This window comes from Perognathus longimembris, chromosome 28 (genome assembly GCF_023159225.1).
Source record: "Perognathus longimembris pacificus isolate PPM17 chromosome 28, ASM2315922v1, whole genome shotgun sequence".
In the NCBI taxonomy this organism is placed as follows: Eukaryota; Metazoa; Chordata; class Mammalia; order Rodentia; family Heteromyidae; genus Perognathus; species Perognathus longimembris.
The window spans coordinates 33,112,510-33,131,581 of NC_063188.1; positions in this window are offsets into that span (position 1 = coordinate 33,112,510).

Here is a 19,072-nt window from a genome sequence, read left to right on the forward strand (position 1 = left end):
TGGTTGTTTGTGGTTTTGTTTTGGAAGAAGGTAATTTTTTTAGTTCTGCATATATTTTAGAGATGAGGCCTTTGTCCGTTGAATGGCCGGTAAAGATCTTCTCCCAGTCTGTGGGCTTTCTGTTTATCTTGCGAGCTATGTCCTTTGCCATGCAGAAGCTCTGCAGTTTGATGCAGTCCCATTTGTCCAACCTTTCTTTGATTTGTAGCCTTTCTGGGTCTTTGTTAAGGAAGTTCCGTCCTGCACCAAGGAGCCCAAGTGTTTCTCCTACTCCTTCCTTTAGTGTTTTCAGGGTGTCTGTTTTGATTTCGAGGTCTTTAATCCATTTGGAATTGATTTTGGTGCAAGGTGATATATAAGGATCTAGTTTTAGTTTGTTGCATGTGTTGAGCCAGTTTTGCCAGCACCATTTGTTAAAGAGGCTATCTTTCTTCCAAATTATTGTTTCACAGCTGAGTCTTATGGACTTTCCATCTCCATGGAGAAATCAGAGTTTACTTAAAATCTGTGCCAAACACGACCATATAAGATGATGCTAAGCGAAATGAACTCCAAAATATTAAAACAAGTGGTTTTTCATTGTTGTTATTTTTAACGTAATATGTGCAAGTATTTCATTTTTCTTGCATTTTTCTTCCCTATGATTTAGCCCCTGTTGTCATTGTATTTGATTTTGGTACTCTAGGTATTGTATATACATTTATCTGAATTAAGGAAGGGAAGGGGACATCAAAATGGTGAGACAAAGGATAAATTTTGAGCCAATGCAACCGCGATACTTACAAGACAATATGTTGTAAACCACCTGTACAACTGGGGGTGGGGGAGAGGTTGGGGAGGAGGGGAAGTGAGAGAAAAATGACAGAGGAAGTGACAAGTTTAACAAGAAATGTACTCACTGCCTTACGCACATAACTGTAACCCCGGCTGTCCTTGAAGCAATAGAGACCCAAGGGACCGCGCCTTGACAGAAGCACAGAGATGTTCACATTGGCCAAATTAACTATCCTCACGCATAACTCAACTTTGCCCAGCAATCTGATGCTTAGCTCTTTCATTTCCAGTTTTTTACTCTCTAATAAAAGCATTTAAAGCTGTAAATGTTCATATGAATATTGATTTTTCTGTAATCCATAGGTCTCGATTATATTTGTATAGATCATTTTTATTTTCTAACAATTACAGGTTTTTCCTGGACTACCAACTATTTACTATAGTATTCCTTAATTTCTCATATTTGGGGCTTTCTACCAAAATTATTTTTATTAATTCCTAATTTACCTGCTATCTGGTTATAAAACATTGTGTGATACATTTGGTATTTTATTGTGATATACTATAATTCAACAGGCAATTTGTTTCTTGGTTGTATACAATATGTGTGTACATATACATACACATACTTGAAAATAAAAACAATACAGATTCTGTAAGATTTGGATTTGGTGGGGTTTTTTCTTTTTCTTTTCTTTCTTTCTTTTTTTTTTTTGCCAGTCCTGGGGATTGAACTCAGAGCCTGAGCACTGTCCCTGGCTCCTTTTTGCTCAAGGCTAGCACTCTGCCAACTTGAGCCACAGCGCCACTTCTGGCTTTTTCTATGTATGTCGTGCTGAGGAATCGAACCCAGAGCTTCATGTATACGAGGCATGGTGTTTTCTTTATTATGTATTTGATGAAACTTTGTTTTAATAGACTCATTTCATTACCAATTTGTCACCCTGATTTAATCAATTTTTTCCAGTGCTAAGAATTTAACCTGGAGCTTCATGCATACTAGACAAGCAATCTACCTATGCTCTTAGCTTCTCAATCTTTTCATTACTAATAGAAATGTATTTTTAAAAAAATTTTGCACTATGCACAGTTTCAGGCTAGCATGGGCAGAGTGGTCTTAAAGTCACCATCATCCTTCCTCAGCTGAAATTACCATCATACTTGGCTCAATGTGTTTCCTAAAATAGATTTTGTTTTTTTACATAATTGTTTTACAATGATAAAATTCAGGAAATTAACATTGATTCATTAGTATTTTCTAATCTATAAACCTTACTCAGCTTTGCTGATTATCCCAATAATATGATTTCTAGAAAAACATTTTTGTTTCCTGTTTCAGGATCCCATCCTGTATTGCATTTATTCATCTTGTTCCTTTATCTCCTCATTCTTTCATATGTATTTATTTATTTTTTGGCCAGTCCTGGGCCTTGAACTTCGGGCCTGAGCACTGTCCCTGGCTTCTGTTTTGTGGGGTTTTTTTTGTTTGTTTGTTTTGCTCAAGGCTAGCACTCTACCACTTGAGCCACAGTGCCACTTCTGGCCATTTTCTATATACATGGTGCTGAGGAATCGAACCCAGGGCTTCATGTATATGAGGCAAGCACTCTTGCCACTAGGCCATATTCCCAGCCCTCTTTCTTGGTCCTTATGAGCTTGGTGGTACTTTAAAGAGCTTAGGCTAGTAGAATATTATTCATTTGTATTTACTTGATCTTTTATCACAACTAGATTCCAAGTACACATTTTGGTAGGAGGATCACAAAGATTATATTGTATCCTCAGAACAGCCTGTAAGTAATCAATGTTCATCTGTCTCTTTCTGTTCACATTCTTTCTAATCATTTGATTACAGTCAAATCTCCAAGGTTTCCTTAATATGAAGTTACATATTTTTAACTTGTAAACGGTTTGCCTTAATGGAGGTATTTTGAGACTATGGAAATATTAGATTACTTCTAAAATGTCACCATTTTGGATTAGTATACAATGGCTATTTTTGTCTCATCAATTATTATGATGATTAACAAATTATAATTTTCTAAATCTATGGTTCACTCTATATTTATTAGTTTATATTCTACTATGAACTCAGGTTTTTTCCTATTTGTTTATGTATATAATAGTAAGCATATATTAGTATATATGTTATATATATTTTGTATATGTTAGTACATATCCATGGATTCTCTTTTTACTTGACAGGTTATAATCATCATTATTTACATGAATGGTTAAAGAGTCCTAGATTTATCCACTGGAAGCTCTTTCAAGTAGATGCATTCATTGTTCTTTTGAGCACTTCCTTACTACAAGATACTCCAAATTCACCATTTAATTTCCAAGGTCCAGCCCTAGAATTCATCACTTCAAGAAATCCTGGATGCTCTCTGTGAGACACTGGAGTACCAAGCTATACCTATTTTTATGTTTACTTACATACATAAATACAAACTCATGATAAATATACATTACAACTAATACTTTATACTACATATTATGCTATACATTATAAATACTTTAAATTCCAATGCAAAATTGAGTAAATTCTACCATTCCTTCTTTCCATAGTTAACACCTCCTTATCCAATGTCGAGAAGTTTGGCTTCTGTTATCCATCATATATTTACTAATACAGTTACTGATTTGCTCATACCCATAATGCACAAAAAGCATTTGTTTCAAAATATCAAACCCATTCCACTGCAAAAAAAACCCCACTATAACTCAAGTTCAGTGTTTACTTGTTTCAAAAAATTCTGAGTACCTACAGTGAAACTACTGTGTTCAATAATTCATTGTGTTTATTCTGCCTCCTTCTTCAATCTGCCTGTTAGTTTCACTTATTTCTGTTTTCATTTTATGTTTCCCCTATCATTGTTGATTTATCCTATGTGTGACCTGTGAGAATTGCTCACTATTCTCTTAATCCACAAAAATCCATAAAATTCAGCAAATCAAGAGAGTCAACTGTTTGTACTTAGTTTACAAGTACTTGAAACAAATATCCAGTCTCTTAAGTGTATGAATACTAAAAGAAAAATCTGATATGTCACTTTAAAGAAACAATGTGTCCTATTCTAGCATTAATCATGATACTAGTAAGTGTACAGCCCCAACATGGCATTAGACAGTGTCAGTGGCATCTCAAAAAAGTTCTGAAGTTTTCTACAAATATTTAAAAGTACAGAACACTAAAGAAACAAAGTAACGCACAGGAATAACTTAAGTATAAAGCAATTTCAAATAAAAACTAAAAATGCGTATGCAATACTATAACTTTGTAAGCAGACAATCTAGCTCTATGACGCAATTTTATAGTGAATCCTTCTTCCTGACCACCACTCCTTGCAATAACTAATTTGTTCTCTGTCCATATTTTTTTCAAAATTGTTTTGGCCATCCTAAATCTTTTACTTTCCATATAAATTCTAGCAGTTTGCAGAAATCTACAAAATATTTTCTATCTGAGATTATAGTTAACATATAAATGTTTAGAACTTCTTAACAGTTAATGATTATTGGGTTAATGATTATTGACTTTTCCAATCCTGGAACACAGCATATATCTTCATTTTTAAAGATCTTTATTCCATAAGTCTTTTGTGTCTTTCAACATATTTTATTTTATTTCACGGAGTTTAGGTGACATTTTTATCACAGGTTTTTGAAGCTCTGGTGCTTGGCTTCTTTGGTAATTCAATATTTTCAAAAACTTATACACTTCTAGTCTCATTGCTTGTGGTCATTCCCATGAGGAAATAAGCACGTACAAAGATCTTTACTAGACTTATTTTCCAATCTTGTCTCTAGTCTTTTATTTATTGATCTCTGTGTTTTACCTGACTCTTTCTATTTGAACTTAATGGTGGATAACTTGAGGTCATCTAAAAGTAGGTTTGAGTGAGAAGGAACTTCCCTTACTTGGATTTTTGCCTAAGGACAAAATTCTCTCTTGTACTGTTACTCTCTTATTGATTACTACAGTTTCCTTTTGGAAAAGGAATTGGTTTTTAAAGACAGCAACTTGTGCTAGCTATAGGATCCTCCAATAAAGTTAGATTATAAAGCACAAGGATACCATGCCTCCCTTTGGCTGTGTTTGGAAGGCAGATCTCTCTAGTAAAACAATGCAGTACCTAAGAACAGCACAGTGTACAAACACACTGACATTATGAATTTTTTAAAACCACTTCCTGTATCACTGTAAGTTCAGCCAACAGCATATGTTTTAACTTCCAAGATATCCTAGGTGACTGTGTTGTCTCTAACAAAAGTCCACCAGCTTTCTGGTATGAAAAATTTGCCCTTGCCACCTGCTGCTGAGCCATTTACACTTTTCCAAGATATTAGGATGAACTGAGTTTTGGGTGCATCTGTCACATGCAGAGAACATGTAGAGAAAACAATTATTATTATAAATATTCTCACTGATATTAGAGAAATATTGGAACTGGAAAATAATTATAGGATGCTCTGAAATGAAAAGAAACATTGAGAGAACCAAAAAAGGAAAAAGAATTCTTGAAAAATAAAACATAAAAGCAGAAATATAATAGTGAAAGCAATGAGTAAAGAAATGTGGAAAGTGGGGCTGGGAATGGGGCTTAGTGGTAGAGTGCTTGCCTAACATGCATGAAGCCCTGGGTTCAATTCCTCAGCATCACATATACAGAAAAAAACAGAGGTGGCGCTGTGGCTCAAGTGGTAGAGTGCTAGTCTTGAGCAAAAAGAAGCCAGGGACAGCGCTCAGGCTCCTGAGTTCAGCCCCAGGACTGGCAAAAAACAAAACAACAACAAACAAAAAACAAAACAAAACGTGAAAAGTAGGACAGAAAAAGAAATCTAAGGACATATGTATCTGAGTGAATTGAAAACATACTTAGAAAATATGTGACTATACTATTGAATTGGTGCTAATAGAAGGCTGAATTCAACAGCAATAAAATTGATAATTCTAAGGAAAACAATGTGATAAAGAAAATTTTAAATACCGTAGTAAACTCCTATTTCACATGTTAATTTCATTTACACAGTCAAAGCACTGCAAACATGCTATATATGTAGAATGCAAAAATAGATATGGGAAAGATGTGTGTGTACACTGTTTTTGACTGTCTATGTGAAAAAGAGCAAAATCCTGAGCTTCTATAGTGAGATTAGCAGATGCCTAAAACTGAACAATCAAAACATAGCAATACAAGCACCTCAAAACAATGAACTAAAAATCAAAATAAAAGCGTAAGAATTGTCTCTGAGTGGAAGATGTTGGAGGGGAGTTTTTTTTTATGACAAAGACTGTTATTTCTACAACAAGTTTTGTGTATCTTCTTACATTATTGTGTCGTGATAGAGTTTAAATCTAGGACCTCACACACGGTAGGTAAATATTCTTCTACTCAGCTATAACCTCAGAGTAAGCTACTTAATTTATTAAACCATGCTACCAAATGCAATTATAACATGTAACCATGCCAATACTATGCTACAAAGAGTGTAGTTCTAGATTAAATAGAAGCCCTAAAATTTGTCTTTCTGTTTCATGCCTATCAATCATATACTTACTTCTATGGAGAGTTTGATGGCCTTTTGAAATTTTTCATCAGTGTCTTCTAGGAGTCCCTCCCAACTTTAAATGGCAAGATAAAAATCTTGGAAAATTAAATGAAAAGGAGGATGAAAGCCAGCATAGTGATTTTCAGAGAAGAAATAATAAGCAATGAGAATGAAAAAAAATTCAAGGACATTCTGAATATAAAGACTTTAAACAATTGTACCCTTCTAAGTTCAGCAGAGAAATAACATCAGTAGAGAAGCACATCACTGTGTTTTGTACAGCTATTAGAGATTTACTGTTTCCAAAGTTACTAGGATAACACAATAATCTGTAAAATGGGGGAGGGCATTTTCCTAATGCCATGAACTATCTTCAAGGACTAATTTTGTGCAACAGAATTCTATATCCTTACCACACATAATGAGGTTTAAACCATTAGGTAATTCATACATTGACAACATTTGTCACAAAGCAGTTTATTATATTTTAAAGTCAGTACACCAAAAGTTCCTCAGTTATATTCAGGTGTTCCATTCACCTACCCTCCTCCAACTTTACCTTCAGGATTAACAACTTTTAATAAAACAATAGAGCCTGGCATGATAGTGCATGTCTCTGATCTTAACTTAGGAGACATAGGAAGGAAAAATCCCATGTTCCAGTTGAATCTGGACTATATTATGAATTAGAGGCCACCCAAAGCAACATAGCAAGTCTGTCTCAAAACAAAAAGATCTAGGCTTATAGCTCCACAGGTAGAATGCTTACCTAGCATGCATACATAGTTCAGTCTCCAACACCACCAGAATACATTAAGGGTTGGTTACCTAGTAAGCAAAAATGATTAATAAATACTTGTAAAGATGAAAAGCAGACCTGAGTAAGCAGTATGGAATTTGATCAAAAATTAAGTATTTCTTAAACATTTTAAGACAGGGGTAACATACGGCTGGGAATATGGCCTAGTGGTAGAGTGCTTGTCTCGTATACATGAAGCCCTGAGTTTGATTCCTCAGCACCACATATATAGAAAAAGCCAGAAGTGGAACTGTGGCTCAAGTGGTAGAGTGTTAGCCGTGAGCAAAAAGAATCCAGGGACAGTGCTCAGGCCCTGAGTTCAAGCCCCGGGACTGGCAAAAATAAAAAGATTGTGGTAACAGGATAAGAACAGAGTAATGTATGAAATGATGTAGATTTTATTAGTATATGGACTCATCGGTATAAAATAACATTTAAAATAATATCAAACTGTTCAAATACTCACTTCATTGAATACAGCTCTCTAAGAGCTTATATGTCTAAAAGAAATTAAAATAAATGAAATCCTATACAGTTTAATAGTGAGTTCTTTTTCGGTAAATATGCTTAGGTTCATACGAACTCCAATAAATCTATTCATGCCAAACACCTAAAAGACATCTTTTATTTACCCCTGTCCTTCACACTCAGAATCCAATCCCTTTGCAACTTCTGTAGACTTTATTTTCCAAATCTCTCTTAATTGTGTGTATGTATGTCTATCTCCAATGAGTATCATCTTTGTTAAATCCGCATTACCTAGAACACTACCATATTCTCCTAGCTGGTCTTCCAGCTTCCAGTTTGGACCACTTAACTAAGTGGTAGTCATAGAACCCTTTTAAAACAAAAATCCAATATTGTCATTCTCCTAAAATCTTTATAATAGATGCACATTTCTTCTAAAACAAATTCCAGACTCTATCTTGACCTACAAAACCTTCCCTGATGTGGCTCTTGTTCTGACTCCCCACCAAGCTCTATGACATTGGCTTTCCTTCTTTCTCTCCTTTTTTTCCATTTTTTCTCTCTCTTCCTGTTTTCTTTCTTCTTTGTTTTGTGGTACAGAGGATAGGGCATTGAAGTCAGGGATTCATGATTGCTGACCTGAGACACACTTATAGCCTGGATTTTTGCTGTTTATTTTTAGATAGGGCCTTGTTTCCCACCCAAATATACACCTGAGCCACACACAGTACACCTACTTTCAGTTTCCCATTGTCACTGGAATCAAAGGCCTGTCCAGCTTCCCTTTATAGAAAGAGTCTCTTGGACTTTTCTTCCTTGTCTGGACTGGAACCATGGCCCTTACACATGGCTTGGTATGACATATGTGGGTCACTGTACCAGCTATGGGTTGACAAAATGTCTTGTGAGCTTTTATGTCCATGATGCCCTTGAATCATAATCTTATTCTTAACCCCCCAAGTAGCAAGAGTCATAGCTGTGAGCCACCAGTGTCTGTCTCCGGCCTTCATTTGGTTACTCCAACACTCCTAACTCACACCTGTTTCTATGTCTATGTCCTGTGTATGTCTATGTCCTGTGCTTGGACATTTTCCTCTGATCTTTGCACAGCTACTTCCTTCTTTGCATTTGCATTTCAGAGCAACATATTATTCTTTGTAAGAAATCTTCCCTTGTCATCTAATATAGTTAAATTTTCTATCATAGCATAGACATCCAGTTTCATCATTACACTTGTCATTACTCAGTATTTTCTTATGTGTTTATTTGGCTACTCCTATAAAAATATATATAGGAAAGACCCTCTCCATCTTGTTCTCAGCCGTAGTTGCAACCTAAAACACCATCTAAAGCTGATCTGGTTTACAATAAATAGTTTTGAATATATCAATGAAAGAAGAAAGTGATAAAATCATGTTTGCAATTTAATAATTTTTACAGATGTTCAGTGGTTAACATTTTGGCATTGAAGTCACAGAGAAGCTTTCTCTCTGTGGATGATTCAAAGTAAGGAACAACATAAATATATGGAAACCTGCCTTAGAAATGTTAGAAACCACTTAGCCCTACCTTACATTTTTCAAAGAAGTAAACTGGGATTAAATGACCTACTGAAGATCAGACATCCATCATATGGCAAAATTTGGAGCTAGAATCTCCCTCCCCTGAGTCCTAATACAGTGTTCTTTCCACAGTGTTCCTGTAACTAAATATCAACATTGTGGTCATTACGAAATACTGGCTCTAATACAAAATCACAAAGTTCAAGGGGCAGGTCAAGTAGATAGCAAGGAGATGGTGAAAAAAGATGGAGACATAAGAATGTACTTTTACTTCTTAATATGTGGTATGCTAGGTATGAGTTCCTTAATATTGTAGCACAAGGATGAATCTGACATGTACAATCTGACATGTACAATGAAATAGTAACCATCATCCATAGCTAAATGAGGACATCTAGAAGTTAAATATGCACTATAGTACAGTTGCTAAAATTCATTTATAAAGTTAGGAATCAGCACAGATGATCCCTAAATGTAAAGATAGTAGACTTTGAATTTAATCTGGATGTCTGAAAACTTTCAGAAAGGAATTTACTTTTGACATGAATACTATTTTTTATTGACAAAAATTATTTGTACAAGGGTGTTGCATTTTAACAAGTCCATTTATATATACAAGACTTGATGATCATGATCATTTTAATTGTATAAAACACACCAAAGCTTATAATTAATGGCAAATATATCTCCAGAACTTATAGATTCCATGATAGGAAATGTTTATATCCTTATACCCTCCAGCACATTCTTTTGGATCTATAATGAATGAGACAAATGAGTCACAAGCTATCATAACAAGATACATATGCATTTGCAAATCAACCAAAAGTATCAGGTGACTAATACAGATAGGCCAAACAGTGAGCACAAAAAGTGGACAATAGATTGTCCTCATCCTCAAGATATTTACAGTTCTATTGATGATAAAAAATTATACTTTTAGGGCTAGGGATATAGCCTAGTGGCAAGAGTGCCTGCCTCGGATACACGAGGCCCTAGGTTCGATTCCCCAGCACCACATATACAGAAAACGGCCAGAAGTGGCGCTGTGGCTCAAGTGGCAGAGTGCTAGCCTTGAGCGGGAAGAAGCCAGGGACAGTGCTCAGGCCCTGAGTCCAAGGCCCAGGACTGGCCAAAAAAAAAAAAAATTATACTTTTAAAAACCAGGATTATCTTGGGCATACATGTACACAGCAGGTTGAATGATAGAAAATGTTTAAGCTTTATGAAAAAAGTAAGGGTTTCTTCATGAAAATTAGCTTGTGCAATTTGGTACTATAAGGAGGGTTTCTCAACTTGCCCATCTCTTTATGATAATACTTTCAGCTTTCTGCTCTATAGATTCCAGGAAAATACTGAACCATGTGACAAAAGTCTTTAAAGTTCATTTAAAGCAATCTTTTTGTCTTTGTATTTTGTTTTTTTGCCAGTCCTGGGGCTTGAACTCAGGGCCTGAGCACTGTCCCTGGCCTCTTCCCGCTCAAGGCCAGCACTCTGCCACTTTAGCCACAGCGCCGCTTCTGGCCGTTTTCTGTATATGTGGTGGTGGGGAATCGAACCTAGGGCCTCGTGTATCCGAGGCAGGCACTCTTGCCACTAGGCTATATCCCCAGCCCAACACTTCCGGCTTTTTAATCTATATATGTGGTGCTCCCAGGGCTTCATGAATATGAGGGGAGCCCCTTACCACTAGGCCATATTCCCAGCCCCAAGCACACTTTTTATGTAGACAAAAAAGTTGTGTTTTTGGAATATTGAGAATATCAATTTGATTTTCCAATATCAACTCCATTTCAGATACCAACATTATTTCTTAAATGCCTTATTCAATTCACAACTATATCCCTTTCTGCGTCAAAGGAATGAATGACTTATACTTGGTTCTTGATTTGGGGTCAATGTGAAGTGTCACTATGCTTCCATCCATAGATGAGAATCTCTCCCTAAGATACCTTTTCTTAGGTTATAAAGGGGATCATGCGCACAGGAAAATATACAAAATGCATACTTGAAGTTGAAATAACTATCATCAATTTTAGGGACTATGATCTTAGGTATTTTAAATATATCATCACAGAAGGAACGGGATAGTTCAATCTGAGAGAGAAAATTTCCTTGTTCTCAGACCAAAAATAAAAGATTTTTCTTTCTTGTTTCTCTTTTCACTCCTTAGTACCAAATTTGGAAAAATTCTTGAAATATATAGGAATGGATATTTCACTTCTTAACTCCTTACCTCAAACTTCAAACTAGATTCTTTCTATCATAGTTCATGATCTTCCTTAATGATATATATAAGGGGAAGAGTACATATTAATTAATGAAGAATGAAATATTTCAAGCTTAAGCTGTTGATATTTGTATGATCATGATTTATTATCTTGTATTATTGTTTTTTTTAATGAGCCTATGTGAAATTTTTGACAAGCCCAATAAAATGTGATCTCTAACATTTCTCAGCTACAGTGACTCTAAATACTGAGGCATACATTGAGTGACTAATATTTGTATCTTCTAGGGTTATAGCACATGGTGACACTTCTTATTTTCATTCAATAGTAATAACTGACTGGAGGGCAGTATTAGATACTATGAAGAGGAGGAGAAAACAGAAAACAAATTATTTGCCCTAAGGGTGTCTTATAAAACACTTGGAGCAATAAAGCATCCACACAGGAGCAATTGAAAAGTATCTTACACTCCATAAAGACTCAATGGGAAACTTAAAATGGTTATATTCCAAGAGTTGTTCTCAAGATGATTATTTGGAACATAGAATACATTTTACCATCAGAGACATTAGAAATAAATGCTGAATAAATAGATTTCCAAAAGCAATTCATATACCTCATAATAAATGGAAATTTTGTATACTTTCTATGAACATGGAGTAAAAGAGTAAACAATTAGACAAAATTAGAAAATAAAAATGTCATTAAGTAGGCTTTGAACCTATAGGTGGCCACACTTTGAAAGCTAATGCTTGAGACAGAATAGGTGTAATTAAAGCATATAGATTAATATTTCTGGGATATTTCTGAAAGAGATCCCTTTTGTGAGCACCTTTTCATCCCTTGCATATCTCTAGTTTAACTTCAAAACACATGGGTTGAGGTTTTTTTTTAAATTCCCTTTACCTACTCAACAAGTTTGCATTCATTATGTGTTAAACACAGCCCTAGGCACTGAGAATACATAGCAAGAATATGGAGAACATATGGAAATATACAGAGCTTACATTCTAGTATAGGAATGAAAAAAACACAGTGGTTTAAAAAACTGGTAAATGCTTTTCCTTGATGTAAGTTTGCAATTGTCTTTATAAACAGCATTAACCTTATACTTATCACCAGAAATGACGAGGATTGGAATTTCTCTTTGTTCCAGGGAAAAACACGGGTAGCAAGGTGTAGAGACATTTTCTCACGTTTGTGACAATTGCAAGACGAGGAAAAAAATACATGTGACAAAAAGTTTTCACTGACTGCTGATACATGAGAGGGAAAACTATACATTATTCCTTTGAAGACAGAGAGATTAAGGCTGAAGTCCTCAAGTCCTTCCACCAGTCATGGAGAGTTTAGGCACTGTTAAGACATGATTTGGGAGTAACAAGTTGGGCACAAAATGTACTCACTACCTAATGTATGTAACTGTGACCCCTCTGTACTTCACCTTCACAATAATTTTTTAAGACATGATTTGGTAGAGCAACTAGCCTACACTGACCATCTGGGTTTCTTTGGAACATTCCTTTACTCCACTTTTTTTTTTTTTTTGCCAGTCCTGGGGCTTGGACTCAGGGCCTGAGCACTGTCCCTGGCTTCTTTTTGCTCAAGACTAGCACTCTGCCACTTGAGCCATAGCACCACTTCTGGCCTTTTCTATAAATATGGTGCCGAGGAATTGAACCCAGGGCTTTATGTATACAAGGCAAGCACTCTTGCCACTAGGACACATTCCCAGCCCCCACTTTCTTTTTTTTTTTTTTTTTTTTTTTTTTTTTTTGGCCAGTCCTGGGCCTTGGACTCAGGGCCTGAGCACTGTCCCTGGCTTCTTCCCGCTCAAGGCTAGCACTCTGCCACTTGAGCCACAGCGCCGCTTCTGGCCGTTTTCTGTATATGTGGTGCTGGGGAATCGAACCTAGGGCCTCGTGTATCCGAGGCAGGCACTCTTGCCACTAGGCTATATGCCCAGCCCCCCCCACTTTCTTTTGTCTCTCCCTTCTTTCCTTTTTCCTCTTACTTCTTTTCCCCTTCCTTTTACTCTCCATCTCTTTCTTCTTTTTCTACTTCCCTTGAGGCAATATGTTGATGATTGCCAAGCATTGTACTAACATTTTGGTAAAAAGATAAATATGACAGTCTTGGTCCTCAAGGAGTTAGTACCTAGTACAATGTTCCTAAGTCAAGAATTAGTTTATTGAGTGCAGTAATATTAATTATTTAACAACCTGTGCAGCAGAAGCCAATCAACCATAAGTTAGGTTTGTCCAGATTCAAGCATGAGAGCCTTGCATAAGCTATGGTGTCAACAGTTTGCTTTACATTTGGCTAGATAATGGAGAAGTGAGAAGTTGTGAAGGGGAGGGGCTGGAGTACCCAGGGTGGGCAAGAGGATTGTGGAGCACTTTCAGGGTAGTTGCCCATTACCAAGTAGTAAATAAGTATCTCTGACATTTAATAGTGATTGCCATTTAACAATTGCTGTCACTTAATAATGATGATGATTCCCACAAATATCAACTAAATCCTTTGTTTTTTTTCCTACATCCTATTCTTGGGAAGATTAGGAAGTGGTTATAGTAGGATTGTGTGAGCGAAGCTCTTCTGAATGAGTCAATCTCAGTCTTGAGAAAGATAATTGCCTTGGTTAATGATGAGGAAGAGAAAGCTATTCTATACAAGAGAAATGGCCCAAATAAAGGCAGAAAGGGGTCACTTGTATAAAACAGGCAACAGAGAAGCCAATCTAACTGGAATTATAGTCTGTGAGAATGTATTCTAATAGAATGAAGGGTACATTTCAATGGTTTCTATCTTTTGGAAGAAAGGTTGTATGCAAAAAGTGGGTGAGCTGTGGTAGAAGCTTATATGGTAGAATTAGATATTTAGTCCTGATATAGTACAAAGAAGGAAGACCTTCATAAATCCTGTGCAACAAATGGTATGATGAAAGTGATATGGGAAGGAACATATTCTTCTGGCTAAATGAAGAAGGAAGAAACTAGGGGAAGAAGTTACTTCAGCAATCCTGGTTGAGTTGATTGAGCATGTAGCAGGTTATTGCCTATGGCAGTGAATGAAAGGGTTCAATCTGGGAGATATAGCAGGACTGTGTAGGAAGAAGAAGACATGTTATCTTAATACAATAGCTGATTTTTTAAACGTTTAAAGAAAAAAATCTAAGTCTTTAATATTACCTCTTTTAAAATCTCAACTCAGAGCTGGGCACAGTGCCATGTCTCTACTCTCACCCAGAAGGCTGAGGTAGGAAGATCACCTGAGCTCAGGAGTCTGAAGATAACCCCTGGCAACATATCAAGAGCCATCTCAAAACAAGAATACAAAAAAATTAAAACCAGTAAATTTAACCATGTAGCCTCAAAAAAAAAAACTTAGTTATAAACTCACAAATTAATGCTTCTGAATTCACAAAATAAAGATTGCAACTTTTGAAGACAGGGCACTATGGATTAATAATCTTTTAACCCTCAAAACACTTCTGCTACATGAAAACACCAAGAATAGCACAGAGCTACAGAGCTACATTTTTTCTACTGTTCTTTTGTACTCATTTATACAGTGCATATGGTGTGGAATCAATGAAATTACTTATGTTGAATCTAGCAGATTTCATTGTTCTGATATTTATCTTGCTTATAAAAAAGTCTATTCCAAGTGAAACTTTTATCTTTTGAAGATAGAAAGGAATGCTTGATTTTCAATGAACTTAATCTTCAGTTGACTCTCACAGGGAAGCTTTAGAAGCCTAATTAAACCACGTAGTTGCTCTAATTACTTTAGCTTCAGACTGCTGTAAAAGAAAAGCAGCAAACCTGTTCATGTCTGTAGCAGCCAGGAATTTGACTGTTGTTTTCTATAGGCAAGGTTTTGAGTAGAACAGATGTAAAAAAGCTGAGAAGCAGAGCCATCATCTGTAAACTGTGGCTGCATCCACAAATCACTGGGCAGCCCTGCTTCCTGCATAGCATAGAAAGCATGTTGATTGTGCATGACTTTATTTATGTTCAAACACAGAGAAAGCTATCATCATGACTAGCTTCATTTCTGAATATCAAGAGGAGGACTACATTTGGATGTACATAATTGAACATTAGCTCAGAAAGATTATAGCGTTAACACTTAAAGGCTAATTTTACATCTGGCAAGAATAATAGTTCTTTTATATTGATTACTTTCTTTCTTAGGCTTTATTCTTTTGAATAATGTCTCTTGAAACTGCCCGTGTTTAATGTAATAGTTTGGATTTTAAGGTCAGTAAATTCACATTGCAATATCAATTTTGATTTTAGTGTAAGTTGAGTTTAGAATACTGATGGCCATGTCTATCAGGGGAAAAAAGCAATGAGTTTTTATTATTACTGACTAATTGATTTCTTAAAACAGGATTCATAGGAAATTCCTTTTAAAGGCAAACCCCATTAAAATCATATTTCTTCATTAGATAGAATCTGTTTCAAAAATACCATGGTTGTTTATCCATTTACCTTAGTTTCCAAATATAAAGTAACAACTTCAATGCTACCTTTTTCCCAGCTAAACTGGCCAACTAAAATAAATATTGTGGGTTTTTATTATTTTATCAATTGTTTTTTTAAAAACACATGTGACAAAATATCACTTCAGGGCCCAAAACTGCAGTCATTGTATGTGAATGTGCAAAAAAAATCTTGTCCTAAATATAAAAACCAAAATACTAACAAACAATAATCTATAGCCAAAGGATGGAAGAACACGAGCAAAACCATCTGGTAAATTCAGGCCAAACAGTCTCTACTTTTTTCCTGAAACAGTGAGATGTCTGTACCACCCCTTTGCTTTATTTTACCTATGGAAACCTGACCTAAGCTAAAGAACTATTCTATATCATTAAGTTGTCCAGGAAGATGAAAGTTTAAATACATATCAGACAAGCTGCAGCATCTGGTGCAATTCAGTAATGATGCTGTCTCCTAAAAGCTTGTGTTGGACCAATTATAAGACAGGGTAGATTTGCTTGACCTAAGGAAAGAAAATAATGCCCTTCTCGTTAGATACTCTCCCTAATTACTGAATTCACTCTCATCAGATCCACGGTCATTGTTGAAAACACACTACATAAAATCTCTGAATGAAACATCTCACTGGAGGTCTCATTTCACTTTGTTCTTACCAAACAGGATATCTTGTACATATATCTTGGATACAAAATGATCAGCACTATTAAAAATTATTTCCACATTTACTCTTTGGTGCACTGATTAGTCTTAGAATTTTCTCCATACAGTAGAAAATAATGTCACAGTGTATTAAGAATGATGCCTAATAATTAACAAGTGTATATGTTCTCTTTAGCTCTGCCTTTAAGTAAGCACAGAAGCACAAAAAATAAGCACTGAAGTGATCATGATGACATTTGTGTTATCAATAACTCTCTTTTAAACTACAAATCACATTGAAATAAATTTACACATCTTTCAAATTGAAGAAAACCAAGCTCAAATGTCATTTTTAAGGAATCAACAAATGAGAAAAAGACTCAAAACTTCCATAAGTTTTTAATATCTTTATTATGTAAACAATTGCCATATACATAAGAAAAACCACTAAGAATCAAATAGAAAAGTCAAAAGACATGAAAAGATACCTTGTAGAAAAAGACAATGTGTTATCAATAAATCTACAAATAAATGCTTGACGTTACAAGAAAACAAAAATGAAAATGAATAGTGGAGAGCATGGGATTTAAAAAAATGTTCAGTTCTGGTTAGTGTGGTCACAGGCTAAACTGACATTTAAAAAAATAATGTACTCTAATTCAACTCCAGTCCTCAATTCTTCACCCCAAGGAAAAAGTTAAACATTTTTCAAATCCATAGATGCAAGATATTTATTTCAGTATTTTTATAATACTGAAAAAAATGAAAACAACTTAAATACACTCAAAATGGAGAAATGATTATTTTAATATACATTAGAACTGATAATATTTATTATATTACCACCTCGTGGACTAGTGTGGTGCATTTTAAAATGATGTTTGGTTTCATTCATAGTAATATGGGAAATGTTATCGTGCAATGCTACGTGAAAAATAACAGAATGCAAAATTATATACCTGCAAGCATACTAGTGTATGTCAAATTCTGTGTATATAGGCGGTAAAGATTACATGAGGATTAAAAATCCTTTCTCACATATTCCATGTTATTTCATATGTATTCTAATATTTTCAATGTATTTTTAAATGTCACATTTTCAATGCTATTATTTTCAAATGCATTTCCTAGTTTTCAGCTTTCCATGAAAAGCAAAACTTTTGTGTTTAGGGCACAAAATATCCTAATGCCTGTCATAAAACGTCCAAATGACAGCATTCTCTATCATTTTGGTTGTAATCTTTACAATATGACTAGAAAACTGAAAGATGTAGGTAGCAGCCTGTCCATCCATCCAAGGACACTGTGACTTTAGGTCCCCTCAGAAACCACAGTTACTTCAGAGCATTTTTGACTACACTAGGGTCATAAGCAAAGGAAATGTTACTGTTTCTAATATTTTGAGACTACTGAACACCATATATTTTGGTTCCTAATAAGCACATGGAAAAAGTGCCATCAACTTAAATATTTTTTTTCTTTTTTTAACACCGAATAGGGATGGTTTAGAGAGAAAAGACAGGGTCTATTTTTGTGATGCATACATTGCCTACATTGTTAGTCTTAAAAATATTACCCTATGCTTTTTCTCCCCTGGGGCAAGAATGAACTAACTAACATTCCATTCTTTAGGAGAGAAATACCATGTGTTTCGTTCTTTCCTTTCTCAAATGTGACCATTCCTTTGACACTTCGATGTATTCCTAACCATCACCATCCTTAAGAGTCTGAAATCTTATAGGCAGAGGGGAAGGGAAAGAGGGAGGGAGAGAAAGAGCAAGCGAGCTCATGAGAGAACAAGCGCAGGAGGTTGCACTTACACTCCAGTAGATTTTCCAGAAACAAGGGAGCAGTAGTTCATTATTTTTGTGATGTCAACTTGTAGACTGAAATGTAGCAAAGACCTTCTTTTCTTGACGCGAGGATGAAGTATAGTAGGATATGTATTCGATACGGTCCTTTGTTCTAGGTATGGAGCTTTTGTTTTCGTAAAAGTTTTTTTGATCTCGTTCAAGAAAAAGAAACTTCATCTTTTGAGATCTTTTTAAAGGCACCTTTCAAAGCATCTCCCACGAGAAAAAATATTATGGCAGTTCAACACTTGTGGGGGGTTTTCCCCCCATAAGAATCGAGTCCGAATTTTTTCCCCCAAGGCTGTATACCTTGTAGGCCCCCAATTTGTTTTCCTAGTCATCATTAAGCAAATACACAGAAACAGTATCTTTAGCGAAGTGGGTTTCGTGAGCTACACACACGCTGTGTTTACACACTGCGTTCCTTTTGAAGACCTCGCGGTTATTCCTGTGCTAGAGTCGCTGGCTTTTGTCAGGGGTAGAGCGGACTCGGGAGCCTGGACAGCGTGGTGGGAAGCAGGTCCGAGGGCCTGGGTCGTTAAGCACATTCCCAGGGATGGCTGACACTTTTTTTTTTTCCAGAGCAGTACAGCCCGCCGCGTGCAGTGGGAGGCAATGAGCCAGACTGCGATAGGAATAAAGAATGTGTATGAGCAACAGGGAGAAAAGGAGAGGGCGC